General features: G+C 44.5%; 1 long non-coding RNA gene across 2 annotated transcripts in view; it reads right to left on the reverse strand.

Moving 5' to 3' along the window:
- LOC148684667 (uncharacterized) overlaps nucleotides 1–13,351 on the reverse strand; it is a 49,124-nt gene extending 35,773 nt beyond the window's left edge. For both annotated transcript variants that reach the window (XR_015945936.1, XR_015945937.1), the window contains exons 1-2: nucleotides 13,153–13,351; nucleotides 12,153–12,200 (exon numbers count right to left, since the gene is read on the reverse strand). This is a non-coding gene — a long non-coding RNA (uncharacterized LOC148684667). The remainder of the gene's footprint in view (nucleotides 1–12,152; nucleotides 12,201–13,152) is intronic.
- Between the last annotated feature and the right edge of the window lie 8,100 nt (nucleotides 13,352–21,451).

Below are 21,451 nucleotides of genomic sequence, written 5' to 3' on the forward strand. Positions count from 1 at the left end.
CTTGCTAATGTTTTACTGGAGGATGGAGATGAATGGTGGAGATGGCATCTGAGGCCATGTGCAGGAGAGTGGCGGCGGCAGAAAAACCTTAGAATGGAGTCTCCCTGGATGAATACAGAGAGTGGAGCCTCATCAATTCTGTCAGTTCCTGCCTTACGTGGGTGCTCAGCTCCTGGTAGCTGACCAAATTGTTGAGTGCTAAGTTGCTTGTTCATCAATGTACTTGGACCGACCTGAAGAAAGGTGATGGAACACCGGGTTGTTTCTTTGTCAGAGTCCCCCTCGTACACAGTTTGTCAACCACAAGATTTAACACAAAGAATCTGCACTCTGGTCTTCAGAACATTACAGTTGAACTCTTGAACCTGGTGACATTGAATAGTAATCTGTAAAATTGTAATCTCCAAGATATCTCTCTCTCTCTCTCTCTCTCTCTCTCTCTCTGTGTGTGTGTGTGTGTGTGTGTGTGTGTGTGTGTGTAATATATATATTCTTTAAGCTCGCATTATTCTGAGTATAGTATTTGTTGCACTGAGATATTTAGTGTACTCTTTATTTCGTATACAAAGTTGTGCTTGATGAGCATTCCTTTTTTGATAACATTTTATTAATTTTCCATAAAATAAAATAAAAATATAAAATACAGAAATAAAAATAAAATAGTATAAACATAACAATAATGCAAATAGAAAAACAAACAAACAAACATCATATACTTTTAAACCATAATTTAGGTTGACTTCCCTCCACTCCCCCTCTTAGTTTCATTGTTTAGTGCTTGTACATGCACATTTATAAAAACTTATATTCTTAATAATCCAATTTTAAACCTTCTTCATCTTCTTACAAGTGAATTTTAGAAGTTATGCTAAAGTAGAAACCTATACACAAAGCTTAAAAGATATGCATTAAACATTTACTCCCTTTTTTTTAAAAAAAGTCTTCTTTTTTTACTTGGGTTTCAAATTAACTAATTTGTCCTGCAAAGTTCAATAGTTTGTTTTGCCAATCTTCTTCATCTTCTGCGCTTGTCGAGCATCCCTGAATAAGGCTGTGCACAGACAGAAGGCAAGTCCACACCAAAATGATGACAAACTTGTGGCTGGGCTGCACAGAAGGCGGGGAGGGGGGGGGCGCATATGCCTGAATGGCTATGGGGAAGTGTCGTAGCTCAGTGGCAGACCACACAGCAGGTCCCAGGTGCAATCCCTGGCATTTCCAGGAATTGCTCCTCTCTAAAACCTTGCACAGGCACTGCCGGTCAGTGTAGCTAACACTGAGCAAGAGGGACCAATTCTCTGACTCAATATAGGGTGGGCTTCTATGTTCCTAACTCTAAACCTTGCCACTTAGGGTTTTTTTATACCATTTGCTGCAAACCGCAGGAAGGGAGAATGTTGTTGTGTTCATGCTTCCCATGTGCATCTGGTTAACCACTGTGAGAACCAGGTGCCATTGGCTTGATCCAACAGGGCTCTTATAGAATCATAGGAATGTAGAGTTGGAAGGGACCCCAAGGGCCATCTAGTCCAACCCCCAGCAGTCCAGGAATCTCAGCTAAAGCATCCATGACAGATGGCCATCCAACCTCCGCTTAAAAACCTCCAAGGCAGGAGAGCCCACAATGTCTGGAGGGTTCCACTGCTGAACAGCTCTTACTGTCAGAAAGTTCTTCCTGGCGTTTAGTTGCAATCTCCTTTCTTGTAACTTGAAGCCATCGTTCAGGTCCGACCCTCCAGAACAGGAGAAAACAGGTCCTTTTCCACGTGACAGCATTTGAGAGTTGAAGATGGCTATCGTATCTCCTTTCTGTCTCTTTACCAGTCTAAACATACCTAGCTCCTTCAACCGATCCTCTTCTTTTGCTCTTATGTTGCTAAGGCTACATCCCTTACCTGTCCTTCTCTGAACTCTCATTTTTAACTGGCTTGACGGTGTCCTTGAACTGTGTTAATGTCTCCTGGTTGCCTGGGTGGAAAAGTGTGTGTGCGTGTGTGTTTTGTGTTAAATGTGCCCAACTGCACAAAGGTAAGAGTCACACTGGTTGCTCCTCCCTCTTCCCTTCCACCCACATTTCCATGAGTCTCCACCTACCATATGCATGTGGCCTCTGGAAGGGTGGCACTGTGGTCTAAGCCACTGACCCTTTGGGGCTTGCTGATCAGAAGGTTGGCGGTTCGAATCCCCGTGACGGGGTGAGCTCCCATTGCTCGGTCCCAGCTCCTGCCAACCTAGCAGTTTGAAAGCACGCCAAAAAAGTGCAAGTAGATAAATAGGTACTGCTCCAGTGGGAAGGTAAACAGCATTTCTGTGAGCTGTTCTGGTTTCGGTATTCCCTTGCACCAGAAGCTGCGTAATCATGCTGGCCACATGATCTGGAAAAACTGTCTCCGGACAAATGCTGGCTTCCTCGCTCTGTAAAGCAAGATGAGTGCTACAACCCTAGAGTCGTTTGTGCCTGGACTTAACTGTCAGGGGTCCTTTACCTTTTTTCCTGGAAGTTTACCTACAAGGGAATGCAGGATGGGTGCTGAATAAGGTCACCCATGGGTGGGGAGTGCAGCAAAAAGGAGATCCCTGCAGTGGAAAAGCTATAGCACCATACCCAACCATCCTGATTTGACTCCCGGAATTACATAAGCCACCCCGGCTTCTGATTGGATCCTGGGATGTCCTGTTTTAGCTCCTGCAGGAGTGCATCCCCCCAAAGATGTCTGTTTTTTTTTTGTATTTTGGCCATGCTCTTGCAATAGTTATCTGGCTCTTGTAGGATCGCAGCCCGAAAAGATGTGCACCTTGATTTTTCTCTGCGTCATGTTGAAGGGTATGCAGTACATTGGACCTTACAGTGCTGGCAAAGCAGAAGAGGGGGTGAAAACAACACCTGGCCTTCCTGCAGATTCATTGACTTAAGCCTTGCATCTTTTTGTACTGAACCAAATGTTTCCATATGGCCCATCCTTGTTAGAAATAGCAGCAGCTTCTCCCCCTAATATTTGACATCTTGCAGTGATCCTCATGAATTTGCGGCAAAGGATTTGCACATATCCCAGTTAGCTTGGATTCTTGCCTGCTACAATTGCCTGGCATTAATTTTGCACCTTTAACTAAGGCAGCATCCACCAGGAGCGTGCCTCAAGATTGAACTCCAATCTTCCAAGCCGCTGCATAATCTTAAAAGACAAACTCGGCGGTGAAAGAGAGCATATTGATTTAGTTGAGTTAGTATTTTGCACCCTGAAATCCACTTTAACAAACATAGGGATCGATAAATGACTTAGTTAAATCACTCTTCGTTTTTACTAGCTGGCTGCCTGTTGTAATTCATCGCCCAACATGTTAATTTGCAGCACAGCTAAGGACAAAGGTTCACACGGGCAGATTCTGCAAAGTCAAGGAGACAAAATTGTTCCTGACCATTCCCCTCTCTGCTGATGCGTACATGAACGTGGCTACGGTGCTGGTATTAAGACCAATATAAATCTTGAAATAAACTTGTAGAATTTATTCCTCTCTCACACATGCACACATAAATTGCACAATCACACAAACACCTTTTCTCTGTAATAAATGTGCGGGCAATATTTTCCAGCTGGTAGAGTCCTATGGGCCAGTTTGACTGGTGGGTAAGGCCACACACCTATCAGCTACCGGACAGCAAGTGAACTGATTTCAGGCCCTTGGTAGCCAGACTCCCAACATTTTTTTTTTTACATCATTGAGGGGATAATGTCATCAAGTAATTCCTTTCATGCTTTAGCCCCCCCCACACACACATCAGGAAGTGTGGGCAGCTGAGGAGGCTGCAGTGTGCTTGATAAAACGGGTTCTCCAATGATGGAGAGCACACATTGTGGGAGGGGAAATCAGAATGACCCTGTTGTTGCTAGGTAGATTAGATATAATGGCCACTGGCATGACTGGGCAATTTGTTGCTGTTGCTGGGGAGAAAAGAGTGTTGCAGTTTGAAATAAGTGATGGCCCCTAGCCTATAACCCCCCCCCTGCGGGGCCATATTGGTTTCACTTTTGCCAAGCGCTTCGGATTTTCCACCCGCCGCCCTCCTTTTTTAAGGATGCTTTGCATATTGACATTGCTGTGCCTGTTATGGGGTCGCCTGCTTTGGGGCAGGGGCCCGGTAGGAATTTTGCCATCTGGTTGATTGGCTGTTGCCATTTGGTTTTTGCCTATTGCATAGCAAATCGTCACAACTTGTAAGGTTGGCGGTTAGGTATTGGTTAAAATTCGCTGATAAGAAATTGGCTGGAAAGAGGAGTATGGAAAGAGGAGTTTATAAAGGCTGAAATTGCTAAATTGCTGCTGCTTATAGAGGTATTCCGTTAAAGGAATCCTGGGGCTTGAACGGCTCTAGTCAGTACCCCGCTAGGGGAATTGGGCCTAACACAGAGCAAATTGAGGCTCGGGGAACATTAGAGGGAGGACAAGAAGGGCCTGGTACCCAGCTCCGTCCTCCCGTTGAGAATGTTTACCTACTGACTTCCACAATTGACTAGAGGAAGTCAGTGCAGGATGTGTCCCAGGGCAGGGGACAGATGGGTTCACCAATGCCTAAGCAACCACTCACATTTGGTTGTATTTCAATAAAGTTGTGGCCAAAATAATGCCCCAAACCTTAAACTTAATTCACGTGCGTGTGTGAATTTATTGGGGGGAATCCGGTGACCTCGACACGCAAATGCTTCGTGGAAAGAAAAACATGCATATGCACCGCTCAGGGCTACACACATCACAGCCACCTCATAATGATAAGGTAAACTCAACCCTGCAGCCAAAGGAACTGTAGAGAAATGCTAAAGCATGAATATGAAATCTTCAAAATTCCACAGGCCACCTGAGCACAGAACTGAAAAGGTGGAGGGTTGCACTCCACTGTCTCTATCTCCATGGAATGAGGCAGTAATGCTTCTGAATACCAGTTGCTGGAAACTGCAGGAGAGGAGAGTGCTATAGCATTTGGGGCCATAGCTGTCAACCATCCCCCCCCCCTTTTTTGCAGGAAACTCCCTTATTCCAAGCCACAGCTGTCAGCCTTCCTTATTTTTTTTTTTTTTTTTTTTGCTGTAAATTCCCTTATTCCAGTGCCGTTCCCCATTGCTATCCTGGATTGTTAGACTGTCCCCGGGACAGATGAGGGTGCTGCTGATCCCTTATTTTCAAATCTGCAAGTTGACAGCTATGTTTGGGTCCTGCTTGCAGGTTTCCTGCTGGTATCTGGATGACCAGTGTGAAAATAAGATGCTGGACTTTGGCACACATTAAAGGACATCGAAGTTCTCGTTCTCTCTCTCTCTCTCTCTCTCTCTCTCTCTCTCTGTGTGTGTGTGTGTGTGTGTGTAGTATTTTATTAAGGCCCACTTGCACATCAGTAGTGTGTCGTGTGTGTGTGATGCAAATTAACTGCAGGAACGGAAAGCTGTGTAGGAAATTAAACACGCTTAGACTTAGTGCTCTGTGCAACATTCGGAACTGAAAGAACAGGGCAATCATTGCAGCATTCCTAACTGGTAATTTGGAGCTCTAAAACTGCGGGGAGAAATTTTAAGTGGGAGAATGTTGGCAGGACCTCCAAGATGAAAGCTTGGCTAATGCAATCTTTGTGTATTCCAAATTGAACTGACCTGACCCGCACCTCCCAGTCTAACACACAGATTGGAACAGAGTTATGCGCTGGATTTTGCAACTTTGTGGATGTTGCAAGGCAGTTTCCCAAAGGCTGCTTTAAAAAAAACAACAACAACCAGCTATCTTGTTTTGCAGATAACAGTCTCTCCAAGTGGCTAGAAAGCCTGGCTTCTGCTTTGACTGTTGCATGTGCATTCAGATTGGGTCTGTAAATTGAACATGATGGGAACATGATGATGTGCCATAGGAAAAAAGGAAGCTGCCTTACCCTTGGCCCATATAGCCCAATATTAACAGCATTGACAGCATCTTAAAAAGCAGAGACATCACCTTGCCTACAAAGGTCCGTATAGTTAAAGCTATGGTTTTCCCAGTAGTGATGTATGGAAGTGAGAGCTGGACCATAAAGAAGGCTGACTGCCGAAGAATTGATGCTTTTGAATTATGGTGCTGGAGGAGACTCTTGAGAGTCCCATGGACTGCAAGAAGATCAAAGCTATCCATTCTGAAGGAAATCAGTCCTGAGTGCTCACTGGAAGGACAGATCCTGAAGCTGAGGCTCCAATACTTTGGCCACCTCATGAGAAGAGAAGAATCCTTGGAAAAGACCCTGATGTTGGGAAAGATTGAGGGCACTAGGAGAAGGGGACGACAGAGGACGAGATGGTTGGACAGTGTTCTCAAAGCTACGAACATGAGTTTGACCAAACTGCGGGAGGCAGTGCAAGACAGGAGTGCCTGGCGTGCTATGGTCCATGGGGTCACGAAGAGTCGGACACGACTAAACGACTAAACAACAACAACAACAGCATTGATTGGCAACAGCTCTCTGGGATTCAGACAGGATCACTCCAAGCCCTAGCTGAATACTGAAACTGGGACCTTCTGCATCCAAAGACCTTCCCCCCCAAACTGATGGATACCCCATTTTTAAAAGACAGACTAGCTCCCAACACTCTAAGTTATATATTTAAATACAAATTTCCATGCAGGCTTTTTTAAAAAACAAACAAACAAACAAACCCCAAACTATTTCAGATTAGTGTAAGAATGGGAGCAGAGATGAAGATGAGCAAAAGTGACCTGGATCAGAAATAGACTGATCTAGGTCAAAGTTAAGTTCCATTTCACTTTTCACTGCTTACACGGGAAGCTGACTTAGGCTGAACAAGGGCCCTTGCTCAGGCCTGCCAACACTGGCTGACTGTGGCTCTCCTGGGTTTCAGACAGGCTGTATTCCTCATGCTACCTGGGAATACTGACAGTTGAACCTAGTCTTAGCATTCCGTAGCCAACACCTAGCACCTTCTGCAAGCAAAGAAGATGTTCAACTCCTGACCCTTCTTCCAGAATACTTAGGAAGCTGCCTTAGACTGAGGGCTTATCCAGATCTAGCTTTTGCCCTGCTCTTTCCAGGGAGAGGTCCAGGCATGGAGCTTTAATGTTCCATGTATAAGATTGGATTTCTGTATTTTAATGTTTTGTTGGAAGCCGCCCAGAGTGGCTGGGGGAACCCAGCCAGATGGGCGGGGTATAAATAATAAATTGTTGTTGTTGTTGTTGTTGTTGTTGTTGTTGTTGTTGTTGTTGTTGTTGTTTTGCTTGCCCCAAGCTTTTCCCGTGAAAATTCGCTCATTAAAGCTGAATTGGAGCAAACATCAATTTGGATTGTCAGCGGTTGCTCCAATTGAGCTTAAAGAGCTGGTTTTTGTGGGGAAAGCTCTGGAGCGAAAAGAAAAGGCACTCAGACACAGAGATTTAAATCACGGGCTGTGCCTGGAAAGAGCAGATGAAAGTGTGGATAAGCCCTGAGTCAGACCATCCAGCATTGTTCTACACTGTGTACACTGTTCTTCAGCACTAAGTTCCCAGATGTTGTTGGACCACCTCCCATAACCCCCCAGACAGCTTAGCCCATGACTGTAGTCCAACAACATCTGGGGACTCACAGTTGAAGAATACTGGTCTACACTGACTGGCTGTTGAGGGAGAAATTCTGCAAAACCATAGCTAAGTTGGTTAGAGTATGGTGCTAATAATGTCAAAGCTGCAGGTTTGATCCCCATATGGGACAGCTGTATATTTCTGCCTTGCAGGGTTTTTCACTAGATGATCCTCAAGGTTCCTTCCAACTCTACAATTCTACACTTCTAGTGTCATGTATGTAAGAGTCAGCCTGACTGGAAAACTGGTAAGAAGCAGTATACAGTATAAAGGTAAAGGGACCCCTGACAGTTAAGTCCAGTCGCAAACGACTCTGGGGTTGCGGTGCTCATCTCGTTTTACAGGCCGAGGGAGCTGGTATTTGTCCACTCCACGGACAGTTTTTTCGGGTCATGTGGCCAGCATGACTAAGCCACTACTGGCGCAATGGGACACTGATACCAGAGCAGCGCACGGAAACGCCGTTTACCTTCCCGCTGGAGCGGTATCTATTAATCTACTTGCACTTTTGGTGTGCTTTCGAACTGCTAGATTGGCAGGAGCTGTGATCAAGCAACAGGAGCTCACCCTGTCATGGGGATTCAAACTGCCTACCTTTTGATTGGCAAGCCCAAGGCTCAGTGGTTTAGACCACAGCGCCACCGCGTCTCATAGAAGCAGTATAGGAGGAGACTAATGCTGAATGCTAGAGCAAAAAAACAACTCCAGATAAGCAAAAACAGCATCTCTCTCTCTCTCTCTCTCTCTCTCTCTCTCTCTCTCTCTCTCTCTCTCTCTCTCTCTCTCTCTCATATATCTATCTATCTATCTATCTATCTATCTATCTATCTATCTATCTAATCATCTATCTCTATCTCTATCTAGAATAGAATAGAATAGAGAATAGAATACAGTGGTGCCTTGCTAGATGAATGCCCTGTAAGACGAATTTTTTGCTTAATGAAGAGATTTTTCGAGCGGAGGTTGCATCGCAAGACAAATTCGTTTTGTGAAAAATTCGTCTAGTGAATCGCGGTTTCCCATAGGAATGCATTGAAATTCAATTAATGCGTTCCTATGGGCAAAAAATATATAAAAATATTTCAATGCATTCCTATGGGATTCGCTAGACCAATTTTTCGTTATATGAATTGACCCGTGGAATGAATTAAATTCGCCTAGCGAGGCACCACTGTAGAATAGAATAGAACAATTTATTGGCCAAGTATCAACCATACTTGGAATTTTGCTTCGACTACATTGTAATGAAAAGAAAAAACTACCTCATACAAACACTATTCGCCTCACAATACAACAGCACAGCAAAAAGACCCCATACCACCAACTGGACTCCCTTCCGCCCACAACTACAGATTCAACAATTTGATGGCACAAGGGAAAAAGCTATCTATATATCTATCATCTATCTATCATCTATCTATCTATCTATCTATCTATCTAATCAATCTCTCTCTCATCATCATCATCTATATCTACCTACCTACTATCTATCTATCTATCTATCTATCTATCTATCTATCTATCTATCTATCTTCTATCTAATCTATCATCTACCTACCTACCTACCATCTCCAACAACCTTGGGTTGAATAAATATTTTCAAGGACTATGCTTGGCTGAAGAGATTTTGAGGTGCTGGGGTGGCAGAGGGTGGCGGCAGAAGGTGTTTGGCTACAGAATAAACAGCCAATACGATGTATTTTTCCTACATAGGGTGTGTGTTCTAAGGGTCTCACAGACACTTTTGGACTAATTGGGCATCTGGTTTGAGCCTCCGTGCTGAACTCCCAAAGGAAATTTTCTCCTACAATTGTAGCTCTCTGGAGTTTTGGACAAGGGACATTTCCACCCCAACCTGGAGATGCCGGGGATTAAACCTGAAACCCTCCCCAAGAAAAGCAGACACTTTGCCACTGACCTACCATCCTTCCTTGTGGTGGACATGGGTTCTTGAGGTGCCAAAGCAAATTTTCTATCATCTACCACAAGCAGCTATTCAGCAGGCAGCTGTTTTATTTAGCAACTGCCCTCTCCTGCCCCCATCTCTCCAGCACCGCTTGTTGTTCTCCCTTCCCGTGTTATTATTTGATTTAACCTTCAAGTACACACTGAACTAAACCACAAAGAGCAACGTCAAACAATGGGGTAGCAGGCAATCACCTAGTCTATTGTGCTAATTGCCAGTTGTCTTTATGCCACGGAGCCTGACAGCTCATTCTCCCCACTCTGCCTTTGGAGGAGCAAATTCATGCGTCTTTGCTGTCATCTATTGTATCTGCACCTGTACCCAGTAGTTTGTATTTTATTTTATTTTTTTAAAAAAAATAGTTGCGTTTCTCATGCTCCAATAAATTATCTCTTTACAAGGAGATTCTGCCAAGAAACACACAGACCCAAAAACACATTTCAGCATCTTAGCCAGAGAGTGCAAATGCATTTCAAAAACCAAATGACAGGAGATAAACTTTATTGCAGGGATGGAGAACATTTCTCAGCCTGAGGGCCACATGCTGATGATGGGCTAGAGCAGGCATCCCCAAACTGCGGCCCTCCAGATATTTTGGCCTACAACTCCCATGATCCCTAGCTAAGAGGACCAGTGGTCAGGGATTATGGGAATTGTAGTCCAAAACATAGCTGCCAAGTTTTCCCTTTTCTCACGAGGAAGCCTATTCAGCATAAGGGAATTTCCCTTTAAAAAAGGGAGAACTTGGCAGCTATGGTCCAAAACATCTGGAGGGCCGAAGTTTGGGGATGCCTAGGCTAGAGCAATGACTGTAAATGCTACTTTTGTACCGTAAACTAGTTTCCACGCACACCCTTCCCATGTTTACTATCCAGACAAGGAAGAGGCAAGATCGAAGTTCGACGACAAGTTCCAGGCAGGCAAAAATAACCAGGGAGGTTGTGAAGCAGAGCTGGTGAGAGGAAAATCCAATCAACAACAACAAAAAATAATAATAATTCTGAAGGTTAAAACATCTGGGGGAAGGATTTTGGACCATAGCGCTGTAGCAGAACATGTGCTCTGAACATAGCTGCCAAGTATCCCGTTTCCGCCGGGAAAACCCCTTTTTTCTTACCGTTTCCCGGCGGTCTCCCATTTAGTGAAAAATCCCGGTATTGTCCCTTAAATCGGCTTCTGCCCGGCGACCATTTTTCTGGTGCCGCTTTGCCCTTCTATGGGCATCAGAAAATGGCGGCGCCAGTGCCGGAAGTCGCTTTACGTGTTTCCGGTCATGCGCGGAAGCGACTTCCGGCGCTGGCGCCGCCATTTTCTGGTGCCCATAGAAGGGCAAAGCGCCACCGGAAGTTGCGTCACGCAACTTCCGGTCGTGCGCGCACTGCAGATCCCGGATCTTTACGTCCCGAACTTGGCAGGTATGGCTCTGAATGCAGAAGGCCCCACTTTCAATCTGTGGTGTCTCCATGTAGGTCTGGGAGTGGTCCTCAGCTTCCAGGCAGAGTAGACAATATTGAGATAGGTGGGGAAATCGTCTGACTCGGTTTCAGGCATAGGACCCAACTCCTAGGGGCCAAGAGGTCTTTGATGGGCATTGCCATTCAAATGGTGCACATGTACCACATCATGTGATTAGTTGCAGGAAGGTAGCCGTGTTGGTCTGATGCAGTCAAAACAAAATTAAAAAATCCTTCCAGTAGCACTTTAGAGACCAACTAAGTTTGTCATAGGTATGAGCTTTCGTGTGCACGCATGCTTCTTCAGATAGGACCCAACTCCTATGCACACGAAAGCTCATACCTATGACAAACTTAGTTGGTCTCTAAAGTGCTACTGGAAGGATTTTCTTTCATCATGTGATTGATTGTGCAATGTGGCATTACCTGGCCCACCCCCAATATTTTATTCAAGTTCGCACCCCTGGTTTAAGGCATCTTCTTTCCTATATACACCACAGCACTCTGGTCTCCACCAACTGACAGTCAGATGCCATTAGGAAGCTCACTAGCAAGTTGTGGCTTTCTCCAGTGTGTGACAATTTAATCCACACTATATCTAAAAACGTAAGTTCCATTCTGAATCACTATGGCTATTTATTTACGGTGGGTAGATAATATGGCATTCTCAGGTTGTTGTTGGACTGTAACTCCCATCATGCTGTCTGGAGCTGATGGGACTCAGAGTCTGTCAACTGGAGGCACGACGTTCAGGGGCGTACCCAGGATCAAAACTAGGGGGGGGGGAGCAAGCCATGGCCGTTCAGGTTGTGACATTTCAGCACGGAAAAGGCGTGTGAAACCAAAATTTTAAGAAAATTATATATAATTATAGCAGTGCTTTATTACGGTAGTTATTACAATTATCTGCTTGGGGGAAAAATAATTTTTATTCTAGTTGCATGTCTTATACTAATATCATTTTTCTTGGGTTTGAAGAAAACTTGTTCAAAACTTTCGTTTCAATCCAGTCCTGATTTTCCTTGAAGAATTTCCGATGGACGCTCATCAAACACAACCCAGTCAGTCTGTCCTCTCCCATTGTACTTCTGAGCCAGGTCTTTACCCTTTAAAATTTAATTTTCTACAGAAATTACTTAACTTACCTTTTTGGAACCAGTTTCTCATATCCATTTAGGCAGCCTCGATGTCTTCTAAATGTAAATAAGAAGGTAAACTAATAGCGGGAGGCTCAGTTTAGCGGCGGGCGGCTCAGTTTAGTGATGCGGAACTCACTAGACCCCTCTAGAAGATTCCCTCTTCTCTCTGCTAGACCCCGCTAGAGACCTTTCCCTCCCTTGAATCCCAATGGCTGGCCGACATAGATTCCTCTACCAGTCGCTAGGTGGCTCTAGATACTTCTCGGTTTTTATACCATTTCAGTGTGGTAAACAACTGATTATTCGCCATCGCCCTACCTAATTTTGTTTCGTTTCATCACTTTATAACCATTTTAAAAAAAATTTGCTTCGGGGCGGCAGCTCCCCCCCCCCCGCCCCTCGCTGGGTACACCCATGGCAACATTGGCTATTCCCGATTCGAAGCAACTCTATTCCAGAAGGACAACCAGGGCAGCTAAAGCAACAACAACACAGTAGCAAGGCAATCTCAAAGGCACGCCACATCTAAGAGTGATGGCACACGAGGAAAAGTGACTGGGAAGGGGGGGGGGTTGCAGTTATATAGTTATGCCTGTACAGATTCTCGGAGAGCAAGGCTTCTATGGAAAAACACCCCTCCCCAGGTCAGGATCTGTGAGCAATGGAGGACAGTGGTAGAGGTCATGCTACACAGTTGCTGTTTTTCAGACTGCTGGCATGATGATGTTGACTGTCTTAGAATCATAGAAGGGACCCTGAGGATCATCTAGTCCAACCCCCTGCAATGCAGGAATATGCTGCTCCCCCATACAGGGATCGAACCTGCAACCTTGGCATCATCAGCACCATGCTCTAACCAGCTGAGCTATCCAGGCCTTGACAAAGAACAGCTCTATCAATCTGGGGTTTTTTTGGGTGGGGGGGGGGAGAGACAGCTCAGCCATCACACAATCCCATGCAAAAGAATCCAGTAAGTTAATTTTTCATTGTGTTAAGATTTTCTTACCCTGAACTTCCTGGCCAGCAATTTGATTGGGTGACCTTAGTTTGCTTTTTTCCATGACTTCTAAAATTGGCTTTTTTCTACACACACACACAGAGAGAGAGAGAGAGAGAGAGAGAGAGAGAGAGAGAGAGAGAGAGAGAGAGAGAGAGAGAGAGAGAGATATGCCCCTTCTCCCTGCTGCTTTAGGGTTGTACTGTGGGAGTGACATGTTGCCTAGGCAACCAAGCAACACATACACGAGCACACACTTTCTTCGTCTACTCTACATAATAGCTGAATATTTCATCCTGGTGCAGGAGCCATATGCCACTGAATACACATTGCCTGCCCAGTGGCAGAGCAGCTGCTTTGCATGCAGAAAGTCCTGAGTTCAAATCCCCAGCATCTCCAGGTAGGGCTGGCAGAGATTCCTGTCTGGAGAGCCATTGCCTGTCACTGGAGAAAATGCTGAATTCCACAGACCAAAGATTATATGAGTGCTATTGGCTACATACACTGCTGGTGGATTTCCTGAAGGTATTTGACTGGCTCTTCTTATGAGCTTCCTCACAATGGCACACGCTCCGAATTCAGCCAATGGGTCCCAAACTATCGGTGGATTTGTTGCCCCGCAAGGTATTATTCCCTCTCCTCTCTGCCCTTCCCAATGTGGAGAGATTTTTGATTTCCCAACAGCCAGACTGATGTGATTTGCTTTCGTAAAGGTTGTGTTTACATGACGTATGATGCGCCCTTCGGTCGTGTACGAGCAGCCGTGATATTGCTTTGGAAATCACAACCCACCACCACAACCCTGTTCTTTTTAAAGTTCAAGTCAATTTCAGCAATGAACAAACAGGTGCCAATCAACTAATATATATATATATATATATATATATATATATATATATATATATATATATATATATCACCTGCATCTCTGAGAGCCTTGTTTGAGGAGTAGCAAACAGCAGGGGTGTGAAAGAGGCCTATATGCTTGCACCAGCCTCATAGAATCATAGAATTGTAGACTGGAAGTGATCCAGAGGGTCATGTAGCCTGCTCACTAGCCTGTGAGCAGACCATTTTGGGGCACTCACCGTGAAATAGGCATTTATTTATTTATATATTTCATAAAATGTATACATGGCTTGATTGCAAAAGAAAGAAAGAAAGAAAAAGAAAGAAAGAGAGGTGGCAAGAAAGGGAAGAAGATTTGGGAAATCAATTATGAATATTTTTAGGTAAAAGGTTAAAGAATATTGGTAATAAAGGTTAAGAGAAGTTGTTGTTGTTGTTTAGTCGTTTAGTCGTGTCCGACTCTTCGTGACCCCATGGACCAGAGCACGCCAGGCACTCCAGTCTTGCACTGCCTCCCGCAGTTTGGTCAAACTCATGTTCGTAGCTTCGAGAACACTGTCCAACCATCTTGTCCTCTGTCGTCCCCTTCTCCTAGTGCCCTCAATCTTTCCCAACATCAGGGTCTTTTCCAAGGATTCTTCTCTTCTCATGAGGTGGCCAAAGTATTGGAGCCTCAGCTTCACGATCTGTCCTTCCAGGGAGCACTCAGGGCTGATTTCCTTAAGAATGGATAGGTTTGATCTTCTTGCAGTCCATGGGACTCTCAAGAGTCTCCTCCAGCACCATAATTAAGAGAAGTAATTAAGAGAAGTAAGTTTGGATAAATGATTAAAAAGTAATCTTAGATTTGGAAACTGCAACAATTAGTAATTGTTAAAGAACTCAAGAAGGGGAAATGAGGGAGTCTGAAATACTTAGATTAGAAACAGGAGAGTAGGATAATGTTATATGCCTTTTTCATTTTTTAATATGGGTTTCTCTTTGATTTTGTATGTTTTCTTCACATTCCTATATCTAATGAATAAGAATGATCTAAGAATAAGGCTACGAAATGAGATATAAATATGTAATTTTATGGTGTTTAGAAGAGATTTGGAATGGGTAAGACTGAATTATAAACAAGGATTGTAAGAAAGGGAAGTGAAGATGTTATTGTCTCTTATGTATTTGGCATTTTTGTATCTTTTTTGTATCCTTTTTAAATCTTTTTTTCTTATTTTTCCTTTTTTTTCTCTTGTATTTTCTCCACCATTTTTTCTTCTTCTATATAAAATTCAATAAAAATTATTTAAAAAAGAAAGAAAGAAAGAAAGAAAGAAAGAAAGAAAGAAAGAAAGAAAGAAAGAAAACACCCTCAAAGCAGTTTACAGGAAAGATGAATGGATAAAATTATCTATAAGAAAAAATATCTATAATACTTTAAGACTTTCGAAAAGTTAAGATAACAAAAGACTAAAACAGATTAAAACTCACACCAAATTTCTAGACCAGGGGTCAGCAACCTTTCTCAGCTGTGGGAGGGTCCAGCGTCCCTCAGACCATGTGGTGGGCCGGACTATATCTTGAAAAAAAATAATGAACGAATTCCTATGCCCCACAAATAACCCAGAGATGCATTTTAAATAAAAGGACTCATTCTACTCATGTAGAAACACGCTGATTCCCAGACCATCCAGGGGCCAGATTGAGAAGGCGATTGGGCCGTATCCGGTCCATGGGCCTTAGGTTGCCTACCCCTGTTCTAGACGTCTGGGTAGTCTTGTCTAAAGAGATATCAAAGGCAGGGTAAAAAGGTGCATCTTTAGCTGGCAACCAAAAGTATTTAATGAAGATGCCAGACGAGCCTCTATGCGAGGGGAATCCTGCAACTTATGGGCTCCCGCGGGTAAGGCCCTCTACCAGCTACCACCACCACAAATGTCTGAGGGTGTCAAAGGACCTCTTCTGCTGGTCTTAGCAACTGAGAGGGTCTGAAGGGAAGGAGGAGGTCTTACAGATACCTGAGCCCTAAGTTGTTCAGTGATGTAAACATGTTGAAATGCGAACACCTTTTCATATTGTGGTCCTGTTTCTAAAATCTGAGGATGATACTCATAAGGAAAATGTTTTTTAGTTGTAACAAAATTCAGACAGTGGCATAGCATGGGTTGCAAGCGCCCGGGGCCACACAGAGGTGGGAAACAGATGAAGTATGCATGCAGATTCAATTCACTCACGGTGTCCACGTCACCCAGGAGATTGCAGCCACAGAGATAAGAAAAGAAGAGTCATTGTGTTGTCTGGATAAGTCACTTCCTAGTTCGCATGGAGCCAAGCAACAGAAGTGCACAGCTGTATTGAAGCAGCACCAGGTGTAGAAATATTGTCCCCCCAACATTTTGTGCCCAGGGCAGCTGCCCCTGTGTCCCCACCCCATGTTATGCCACTGATTCTTCTCCTACTGTAATTTCAACCAGCTTTATTTGGGTTTTTGCTTCTCATGCCTGGGGTGTGGCCAAACACATCAACTTGGGAACTGAGGCTGCAATTCTGTACGTACTTACTATGGCTTGCTTCTGATTAGACGTGTTGAATTGTGCTGGAAAACCTTTTGCAGTCAGAAGGTGACAACCTTTGTACAAAGCCTGATTTCTCATCAACTGTCCTGAGAACCTGGGAACACGGAAGTTGTTGAACTTTGCCACAAAGCCATTGAAGCAGGGATGCTTTCAAGGTCTTGACGGTGAGAACAAAACGCTGACCTAGATGGGCCTTTGATTTCAGCCAGCCGGGCTCTTCTTGTGTATTTACAATGCTTGGGGAATTCAGTCTTCATGAATGCAAAACTGACCTGATCTGAACCTCTCCTTGATCTTTCTGATGAACAACGGTATATAAGAACATAAGATGAGTCTGCTAGATCAGGCCAGTGGCCTGTTCTTACAGTGGCCAACCAGATTCCTATGGGAAGCCTGCAAGCTGGACATGAGCATAACAGCTCTCTGTCCCCCATGATTCCCAGCAACTGTTATTCAGAGGCATAATGCGTAGAGAAATACTTTAAGTAAGCAAATGCATAACCAATGTGTGCATCGAAAGTTATCTTCTAAATGTCTGCACTTCCTCCTGAATGTTCCAACACAGTCCTCTGCTCAAGAAGGTATCAAAATATATTTGCAAAGGTCCGTATAGTTAAAGCTATGGTTTTCCCAGTAGTGATGTATGGAAGTGAGAGTTGGACCATAAAGAAGGCTGATCGCCAAAGAATTGATGCTTTTGAATTATGGTGCTGGAGGAGACTCTTGAGAGTCCCATGGACTGCAAGAAGATCAAACCTATCCATTCTTAAGGAAATCAGCCCTGAGTGCTCCCTGGAAGGACAGATCGTGAAGCTGAGGCTCCAATACTTTGGCCACCTCATGAGAAGAGAAGAATCCTTGGAAAAGACCCTGATGTTGGGAAAGATTGAGGGCACTAGGAGAAGGGGACGACAGAGGACAAGATGGTTGGACAGTGTTCTCGAAGCTACGAACATGAGTTTGACCAAACTGCGGGAGGCAGTGCAAGACAGGAGTGCCTGGCGTGCTCTGGTCCATGGGGTCACGAAGAGTCGGACACGACTAAACGACTAAACAACAACAACAACAATTTTGAGAGGCAATTTGTTTAGAAATGCACATTTCAGAAGAAATTAGTTCCCCCCCCCCAAAAAAAAGTCATAGTTAAATGCTTACTGAAATCTTCACATGGTTTTTGTTGGCTTGTTTGTTTTTTTGTTTCATACAGAAACGGGCCCAAGAGACTTAAAGGCAAACACTTGCAAAACTGGAATGGGCTAAAAAGAGGTGGCTTCAACCATCCCTAGCCTATGACGTGGCAAGTGTGTCACCTAGAGGAGATGAACAGGTCAGCAATTCACCTGATGTGGAGCAGATAGGAGTGGGGGTGGGGCGGGAGAGGAAGAGAGATGAGCTACCGTGGTACAGAGCAGTGAGTGGCAACTACTGGGCTGCTAGAACAACTAGGGAATGCTCCAACATAACCACTCATCATACGTATGTAAGAACATAAAGGGAGTCTTGGTGCGTTAGGCAAAGGTCCATCTATTCCCTGGTCCTGAATGGGGTAACTGTGCCCCTGAAGGACCAGGGGCACAGTCTGGGAGTTATTTTGGACTCACAGCTGTCCATGGAAGCACTGGTCAATTCTGTGTCCAGGGCGGCTGTCTATCAGCTCCATCTGGTACGCAGGCTGAGACCCTACCTGCCTGCAGACTGTCTCACCAGAGTGGTGCATGCTCTAGTTATCTCCCGCTTGGACTACTGCAATGCGGTCTACGTGGAGCTACCTTTGAAGGTGACCCGGAAACTGCAATTAATCCAGAATGCAGCAGCTAGACTAGTTGCTGGGAGTGGCTGCTGGGACCACATAACACCAGTCCCGAGAGATCTACACTGGCTCCCAGTACATTTCTGAGCACAGTTCAAAGTGTTGGTACAGTAATACCTCGGGTTACGAACGCGATCCGTTCCGGATCGCAGTTCATAACCCGAATAGTTCGTAACCCGAACGCAACGCGCAGCGCCATTTTGCACATGCACAGACCGCGTGCGACGCTTCTGCGCACGCGCGCGGCGAAAACCCGAACTGTTCGCAAACCGAGGTGTTCGTAACCCGAGGTACAACTGTACTGACCTTTAAAGCCCTAGATGGCCTCGGTCCTGTATACCTGAAGGGGCATCTCCACCCCTATCATTCAGCCCAGACACTGAGATCCAGCACCGAGGGCCTTCTGGCGGTTCCCTCATTGTGAGAGGTGAGGTTGCAGGGAACCAGACAGAGGGCCTTCTTGGTAGTGACACCTGCCCTGTGGAACACCCTCCCAGCAGATGTCAAGACTATAAGCAATTATTTTACTTTTAGAAGACAACTGAAGGTGGCCCTGTTTAGGGAAGTTTATAATGTTTGATGCTGGACTGTTTTTAATATTCGGTTGGAAGCCACCCAGAGTGGCTGGGGAAACCCAGCCAGATGGGCGGGGTATAAATAATAATAATAATAATAATAATAATAATAATAATAATAATAATAATTCCAACACCCTATGTCACAGTGCCCTATGGGAAGCCCACAAGCAGGACCTAAGTGGAACAACATTGTCCCCATTTGCAATTTCCAGCAACTGCCATTCAGAGGCATACTGTCTCTGACAGTAGAGGGATAACATAGCCATTTTGGGCACAAGCCACTGATAGCTTTATCCTCCATGGATTGGTCTAACCCAGGCAGCCCCAAACTCGACCCTCCAGCTGTTTTGGGACTACAACTCCCATCATCCATAGCTAACAGGACCAGTGCACAGGGATGATGGGAGTTGTAATCCCAAAACAGCTGGAGGGCCGTGTTTGGGGGTGCCTGGTCTAACCCTTATTTAAAGTCATTCCACTTGGTGGTCATCGCTGTTGAAGTGTAGGTGGGTTCCCACGAGGCAAGAGACAGTGATCACAGCAAGAACCTTTAACAGAACTGGACAACAGTTATAAGCTATTTCTGAAGGATTGGGCCACTCCCACTCCCAACATGATTGGCTATCTAAACTTCCAAGCTGCGAATCATAACTCAGAGTTTCAGGGCCAATGGCAGAGGCCCAAATCCTGAAATGTTCTGTGATTGGATATAATGTATTGAAATCAGAACACAGGAGCTCAGAATCCTTAGTCCAGAGTCAGGCAAACACAGAACACTGAATACATACATAACACCTGTCTCTTGTGGGAATGCTATTTTTCTAGAAAAAGAGCTGCTGAAACTCACCATGAGCACCCTCATTCTCTTAGAATGGCAATGGCACCTGCCTGAGAGGTGCTTGAACTGAGTTCCACCGAGTTCCACCTGAAAAAAAGCCAAGGTGCTCTGTGAAGAGGTCTTCTTTTCTCTGTCCTGAATCTTCCAACATTTGACTTTGCCAAGTGGCCCTGAGTTCTCATGTTTTGAGAGCAGGAGTAAGCATCTCCACACCCCTGTTTCTACTTACTCCCTTTTCTTTTTCTCACCTTATTTCTAAACTAAATCTCAAATGTTTATTATTATTATTATTATTATTATTATTATTATTATTATTATTATTCTGAGGATCTTTCTAGGGAGCAGGAATTGGCTCCTCCAGGGAACAAAGACTTCTAAGCGGGCAGAGATATACAATGGATGTGAGCAATTTTGTTAATGATCCTCCTTGTGATTTTGTTCAAAACTCACAAGTTAACTTTGAAGCCAATTCCCCGCTTCTCTGACACCATTTTACACAGCCTAACAAAAGGTTCTTTCTTTTAAGGCTTTTTTAAAAAAACAAAAAAAAAAAACACCTATAGCCTTTTGTCTTAAAGGCAAGAAAGGTACGAGGTTCCAGAAAACTATTCTGTGCTATTGATCACACTGTTTTTAATCTTTTTTAAAAGTGGGGGTAATAAAAGACAGGCTGCAATATGTGTGTATGTGTTTCTCAGGTTCATTTTGAAATGGCCTTCGAGGGTAGAAGAAAAGTGTAGACTGTATCCTAGCTGGAGTTGCTAGGGAAAAGATGCCTTTAATTAAGGCTGAAGAGAAAGACTGAATTTCCCTGGATGTTCCTTTTACAAACATTGTTTTATTAGAGCTTTTAAAACGGGCCTTCCTATAAGCTATATTACAGCATCCCTTTCCCAAATAATTAAAAATGACACTCCAGTCAGAGAGCGGACCCTTAGGCAGGTGAGGTGGCCAATCTTGGGCTGAGCGGGGAGGAATTCAGGTGCAAGAGATCCTTTCATACTATCTAGGGGTGGGTGGGGAGGAGCTCTTCTGCTTGACTCTTGCTTGCGGGCTTCCCACATGCATCTGGTTGGCCACTCTGAGAACAGGATGCTGGAATAGAAGGGCCATTTCCAAGCACAATTCAAAGTGTTGGTGCTGACCTTTAAAGGCCTAAATGGCCTCAGTCCAGTATACCTGAAGGAGCATCTCCACCCCCATCGTTCTGCCTGGACACTGAGGTCCTCCTCCGAGGGCTTTCTGGAGGTTCCCTCACTACGAGGAGCCAAGTTACAGGGAACCAGGCAGAGGGCCTTCTTGGTGGTGGCACCTGCCCTGTGGAATGCCCTCCCACCAGATGTCAAAGAGAAATTTTAACGACCAGACTTTTAGAAGACATCTGAAGGCAGCCCTGTTTAGGGAAGCTCTTAATGTTTAATAGATTATTGCATTTTAATGTTCTGCTCTGTTGGAAGCCGCCCAGAGTGGCTGGGGAAACTCAGCCAGATGGGCGGGGTATAAATAATATATTATTATTATTATTATTATTATTATTATTATTATTATTATTAGCCTGATCCAGCAGGCTCTTCTTAGACTCTGCTTTCTGGTCCAAGCCTTGCACCTTGATCCTTCTCCTTCCATGTACTCATGCACGGACCTTTGAATTGAGAAAATAATATTGGAGTAATTA

This window comes from Zootoca vivipara, chromosome 9 (assembly GCF_965207765.1).
Source record: "Zootoca vivipara chromosome 9, rZooViv2.hap1.1, whole genome shotgun sequence".
NCBI classification, from domain to species: Eukaryota; Metazoa; Chordata; class Lepidosauria; order Squamata; family Lacertidae; genus Zootoca; species Zootoca vivipara.